This window comes from Phascolarctos cinereus, unplaced genomic scaffold (assembly GCF_003287225.1).
Source record: "Phascolarctos cinereus isolate Bilbo 61053 unplaced genomic scaffold, phaCin_HiC Scaffold_7;HRSCAF=346, whole genome shotgun sequence".
NCBI lineage: Eukaryota > Metazoa > Chordata > Mammalia > Diprotodontia > Phascolarctidae > Phascolarctos > Phascolarctos cinereus.
In genome coordinates this window covers 47246325-47252324 of record NW_027556180.1, presented here as the reverse complement: position 1 = coordinate 47252324, position 6000 = coordinate 47246325, and positions in this window count along the sequence as shown.

The following is a 6000-nucleotide window of genomic DNA, read 5'->3' as shown; positions in this document are numbered from 1 at the left end:
TGCCCCTCCATGGCCCACAACTTCCAATGCCCTCCCATCCCATTGTGTTCCCTAGAATGCCATCTCTGTTAATTTCACTGGCCTCACTTTCCTCAATTGAAGACTAGATGGCTTCTGTGGCCCCTCCCAGCTCTAGGTTAGTGACCCCTATGAATTCCCTTTCATGCTTGATCTCATTTTTTTCACACACTTTCTTTTTTATGATGCTCCTGGGTTTTTCCCAAAAGATACTGCATCCCTCAAGGTGCTCTCCAGTGGGTATTCCTCCTTTTATGCATGCCCTCACAACTCCCGGGATGTCCAACAGGAACACTGATATATCAATATATGATAATATGGAGAGGGTAAGACCAGGGATAAAGTGGGGAAGGGGAATGGAGGAAGGTACCACTAAGGAGAAGATGCCTTGAAAGGAGATTAAGATTCCAAGAGGAAGGACGGACAGTTTAGACCAATACAGAGCTGCAGGAATATGAGGAAGGCACCTCAATGACTTCTCATCCAGTCATACGTGGATAGAATCCCACCATAACATGTCTGACAAGGGATTATCATACCTCTGCTTAAAGACTTCCAGGTAGGGGGAACCCACCCCCTCCCCAAGGAGCCTATTGTAATGTCTGACTACCCTAAGTATTCATTAGCAGGCTTTTCTTGACATCAAGACTCAGTTAGCCTTTTCCCAACTCTGATGGTTGGTCCTGGGTCTGCCCTCTGGGAGAAAACAGATCCTTCTCCACAGGACAGACCTTCAAATGCTAGAATACAGTTATCATGTCTCCATACCCCCACCCTACTCTGACTCTTCTCTTTTTTGGATTAAATATGCTGAGTTCAAGATATGGAAAGCCTAGTTCTAGAAACAAGTCATATCTCCCATGAAGAATGGAAGTTCCTCAAGGGTCAGGAATGTTTCCTTTTTTTTTTTTTTTGGTCCTTGAATCCCCAGTGTATGGTAAAATTCATTGCCATTGTAAACATTTAATAAATGTATGTTAAATTAAAAAAATATTTATGTGGCTCCCTATTACCTAAAGCTTAAAAGAGAAATTACTTAACCAGGCATTTAAAGTCCTTCACAATCTATTTCCTGCTATCTTCTACTATCCCCTACTTCATGCATTCTGCATTCCAGATAAATTGAATCACCAGCTGTTTCCTGATTTAGCCCTGTCCTCCCGCACCTCTTTCCCCTGGGTGTGGAATGTCCCCCCTCTGCATTTAATCCTGTTGCAAACTTTCTCCCCCTTCAGACCTCAGCTCAGATGTTGCCTCCTCCATGAAGACTTCCCTGATGGTCTCTAGTTGCAAGTAATCTCTACCTTTATATATTCCCTTTAATTTTTTATCTAAACTCCTTTGCCCTATGACCAGCTACCTTGCTTTATACTTACATGGGAAGTCTTATTTCTTCTTCTTCATTGGAAGTTTTCTGAAGTCAGGGTCTGTGTTTTTTTTTTCCATCTTTGAGTCCCTAGCAGGGAGCAAATGGCTTTCCCAAAGTGGGCACTTAATAATTGCTTATAGAATTGAATTGTGAGAGTAAGTGCTCTTTAGAACACCGTCATCTGCAAATAGAAGTAACTAACAACTGGGTGGTTACCTATAGCCTGTTGAACTGGAGATGATAAAATGTAGATGAATCCCTTCAGGAATTGTTTGAATGCAAATCAATAGTTATTTTCATTCATCTAAAAATATCACCCACATTTTTGTTATCAAACTTCTTATTTTATTAATGCAAATGAACAGGAAAAAAGACATGATGAAATTCCTTTAGAAACAAAGTAAAAGGGATCATTTACCTAATTAAAGGATACGCATTACAGTAACTCAACAGAAATATGGAAGTATCTTTAATTCTCTAAAAACTTCCTTAAACTTTGTGTCTTTGTATTATTAACCTAATGTGGATAATAATACGGAAAAATTATTTTTAAGAGATCATCTGTTCCTGGGGTTCTTAACCTTTTTTTTTCTTGCATCATGGATCCCTTTGGAAGTATGGTGAAGCCTATTGGTTCTTCAGGAAAATGTTTTTAAATGCTTTTTAAAAAAATAATAGGATTACAACAGAAACCAATCATATTAAAACATGGTTATCAAAATATTTTAAAAACAAGACCCCAGGTTAAGAATACCATATCTAATACAATTTCTTGAGAGGATTCTGGGAAGATGGTGGAGGAGGTCACAAAATTTTAGGACTGCCAAATCTCCTCTATCAAAAAAAAAGAGAGAACATTGCTTCAGAGTGAATGTAGAGCAGCAGAAATAAACAAAAGTAGGGTAAAGCAGTTGTCTTCCTAAAACAACTTGAGAAGACCCCAGAAAAGGCCCAACCTCCAAGGCTGGAGATTTGGCCTGAGTGAAGTGCAAACATCTTCAGGTCAACTCTGCTGGAATCAACAAACAATAAGCCCTGGGAACAGCTGGGTTGAGAGGCAGCCTCAGCTTCAGGAAATCGCCTCGTGGACAATGCTGGGATGGGAGAGCTGAGTAGAAGATTGAAGGAGCTTCCACTGTAAGAGGGACGCCAAGTACAGCTGTGTTGACCAGACAAAGTCTCAGGCAGAGGCTGAAGGGGAAAAGAAGCCGCAAATAGTTGGTGAGTACAGTAGCAGAAGTGTGGGGCCCCTGGTGGCTGACTGCACTTGTGGAAGAACAGAGTCCCTGGTTTCAGTTCTAGGGCAGAGAAGACAACTGAAGTTTTCAGCCACCAGGAAGCAAGAGCATTTTCGGGACAGCTTGGCTGAGGGCCCTAGCCATGACTTGGGAGTGGAGAGGAGTGGCCAAGGTTGGACACTGGGACAGTAAGAAGGACCTGAGTTTTGGGACATCATTCCCCGCACCTCGGGACTAGATCTTACTTATAATGATAAGCTGCTAAAAACAAAATAAAAATGAATAAGCAAAGGAGAAAGAACCCAATCATAAATAGCTACTATGGGGATAGAGAAGATCTGGGTTCATATTCAGAGGAAGATAGTGGAGCTAAAAAAGCCACTCCTTTTTCAATGAGAAACATAAAATGGTCACAAGTCCTTTTAAAGTTCTTCTAATGAAAGAAGAGAGATCAAGGAAAAATTAGAAAACAAATAAGAGCAATCCAAGAAAAACAAGAAAATGATGAAAAGAAATAGAAATAGAAAATCAAAAACTTAAGGAAGAAAATAATTCCTTGAAAACTAGAATTGGGCAAGGAGAAGCTAATAACATTATAAGACACCAAGAAATAATAAAATCAAAAGAATAGAAAAAATAGAAGAAAATGTGAAATATCTCATCAGAAAAACAACTGATCTGGAGAACAGATCAAGGAGAAAATATAATAGTTGGACTACCTGAAAGTCACAATTAATAAAGAATCTTGATACAATATTACAAGAAATTATTAAGGAAAACTGCCCTGAAGTTCTAGACCAAGAAAGTAAAGCAGAAATTGAAAAACTCCACCAATCACCACTTGAAAGAGATTGCAGGAAGAAAACTTACAGGAGTATCATAGCCAAGTTTCAAAGCTCCCAAGTTAAGGAGAAAATATTGCAAGCAATAAGAAAAAAAAACAATTTAAATATCTAGGAGCTATAATTATATACAAAACCTAGCAGCTACAACATTAAAAGACTGTAGGTCTTGGAACACTATATTTTGCAGAGCAAAAGAGCTGGGGTTACAACCAAACATAATTTACCCAGCAAAATTAAATATAACCTGAATGAAAAAAATTGTACATTTGACAAACTGAAAGACTTTCAGGTATTTGTGGCCAAAAGAACAGAACTTAATGGAAAATTCAACACATAACATCCAGGAGAAATATAAGATAAACATTAATTTTATAAGGGACTCAACAAGGTCAAACTGTTTACTTCTTATATGTGAAAATGTTGTCAGTGATCTTCTGACCGTCATCATTATTTGGTAGTTTAAAAGAAAGGCTTCAGCTGAGCTGTGTATTCTGGGGTGATTCTAAAATAAATAAAACTGCATAGACAGAAAAAAAGGAGTGATTATCTTGTACAAAGGAGGCATGAAAGGAAGAATTGATACCAAAAAAAAAAGCAAGTGGGACGGGGTCATAGTGCTGGAAACCTACTCTTATTGGAAATGGGTTAAATAGTGAACAAATACATATCTAGAAGTGCATAAAATCAATGACAATTCTACCTAAACTATTCGACTTATTCAGTGCCATCCCAATTAAACTACCAAAAATTATTTTATCAAGCTAGAAAAAAAATAATAATAAAATTCATTCGGGAGAACAAAAGGTCAAGAATATCAAAGGAATTAATGAAAAATGTAAATGAAGAAAGGTTAGTAGAACCAGATCTGTATTATAAGACAGTAATTATCTATCTGGTACTGGCTACAAAACAGAAAGGTGGATCAGTGGACCAGAGTAGACATACAATTTGCATTAGTAAATTATTACAATAACCTTGTGTTGGACAAAAGTAAAGATTTAAACTTTTGGGACAAGAATACACTATTTGGTAAAAAAAAAATGATGGGAAAAGTGGAAAGCAGTCTGGGAGAAATTAGATATAGATCAGTATTTTATACCATTTACCAAGATAAGGTCAAAATGGATACATGATCTAGATATATAGGAAGATATCATGAGAAAATTAAAATATGGAACAGACTGATGGATAGGAGAAGAATCTATGAATAAATAAGAGATAGAGAGCATTGTCAGGTATAAAATGGATAGTTTTGATTACATTAAAATAAAAATATTTTGTGCAAACAAAATCAATGCAGACAAGATTAGAAGGAAAGCAGAAAACAGGCAAGGGAGGAATTTTATAAACAGTTTCTCAGATAAAGGTATCATCTCAAAGATATAGAGAACTTTGTTAAATTTATAAGAATATGTGTCATTCCCTAATTGATAAATGGTCAAAGGATATGAACAGGCAGTTTTTCAATGAAGAAATCAAAACTATATGTAGTCATATGAAAAAATACTCTAAATCATTGATTAGAGAAATGCAAATTAAAACAACTTGGAGATATCTCACACCTTTCAGATTAGCTACAATGATAGAAGGGGAAAATGACAAATGTTGGAGGGGATGTGGAAAAATGTGCACATTATTGCATTGTTGGTTGAATTGTGAACTGATTCAATCATTTTGGAAAGCAACCTGGAATTATGCCCAAAGTTATAAAACTAAGTATACCCTTTGACCTAGCAATGCCACTATTAGGCTTGTTTCCCAAAGTGATCAGGGGAAAAGGAAAAGAACCTATATATTCTAAAATATTTAAAGCAACTCTCTTACTGGTGAGAAAGAACTGGAAATTGAGGGGATGCCCATCAATGGGGGAATGGCTAAACAAGTTGTGGTGTGTGATTGTAATGGAACACTACTGCCACAAGAAATGATGAGTTGGTTGATTTTAGAAAAACATGGGAAGACATGAAAAAAATGAAAAGTGAAGTGAACGGAACTAAGAGAATGTTGTACACAATAACAACGATATTGTTCAAAGAATAATTGCGAACAATCATTATTTTGAGTACTGTAAATACTCAAATCAAGTATAAAGGACCTACGAAGGAAGATGTTATATACCTCAAGAAGAAGAACTGGTAAGTAGAAGTACTTATAATATGCTTTTACAGATATTTATGTTTGTGTTAAATAGACTTCTCTAGTGCGGCGTGGAGGACAAACGGGGGCGACGATGTGAGACAGTTCAGAACTTAAAATGTAACAACAAAAAAAAACAAATAAAAGTGCTGCAATTTAAAATGTAGCTGGACCTTTAGAGAAAAGAATTAATTTGAGATGGGCAATGTGACAGCGTAAAGAACATGTTTTGTTGTTCAGCTATGTTCTTTGTGACCCCATTTTCGGCTTTCTTGGCAAAGATACTGGAGCAGTTTGCAATTTCCTTCTCCAGCTCATTTGATAAATGAGGAAACTGAGGCAAAGAGGAGTTGAGTAAGTGCCTAAGGGCTGATTTGAATTCAGGAAGCTGTCT